We start from the raw sequence: 327 nt of genomic DNA on the forward strand, positions 1-327 counted from the left end.
GTTCGCGCTCCGCGGCGGCGGCGGCTCCGAGGCGGCGGCGGCGGCGGCTCTGGGGCTCGCCTCCCCTCACGCGCCGGCGGGGGCCGAGGGGGAGTCGGTGGCTGGAGATAAACAAGGCGGCGGCGGCGGCGGCGGCGGCGGCGGCGGCGGCTGAGGAACAGGGAAGGCGGAGGCGGCGACCGGCCCGCAGCGCCGGCCCGGGAGGCAGCGGCGGCCCTGAGAGGCGGGGAGGGCGCCGGGCCGCGCGGACAGCGCCCCCCGCCGCCGCCGGAGCCGCGGGAGCCGCCGCCGCCGCCCGAGCAGGAAGGAGCCGCGCGGCCGCCGCGA

The sequence above is a fragment of the Lontra canadensis genome, unplaced genomic scaffold (assembly GCF_010015895.1).
Source record: "Lontra canadensis isolate GAN:19392208 unplaced genomic scaffold, GSC_riverotter_1.0 scaffold58, whole genome shotgun sequence".
Taxonomy (NCBI): domain Eukaryota; kingdom Metazoa; phylum Chordata; class Mammalia; order Carnivora; family Mustelidae; genus Lontra; species Lontra canadensis.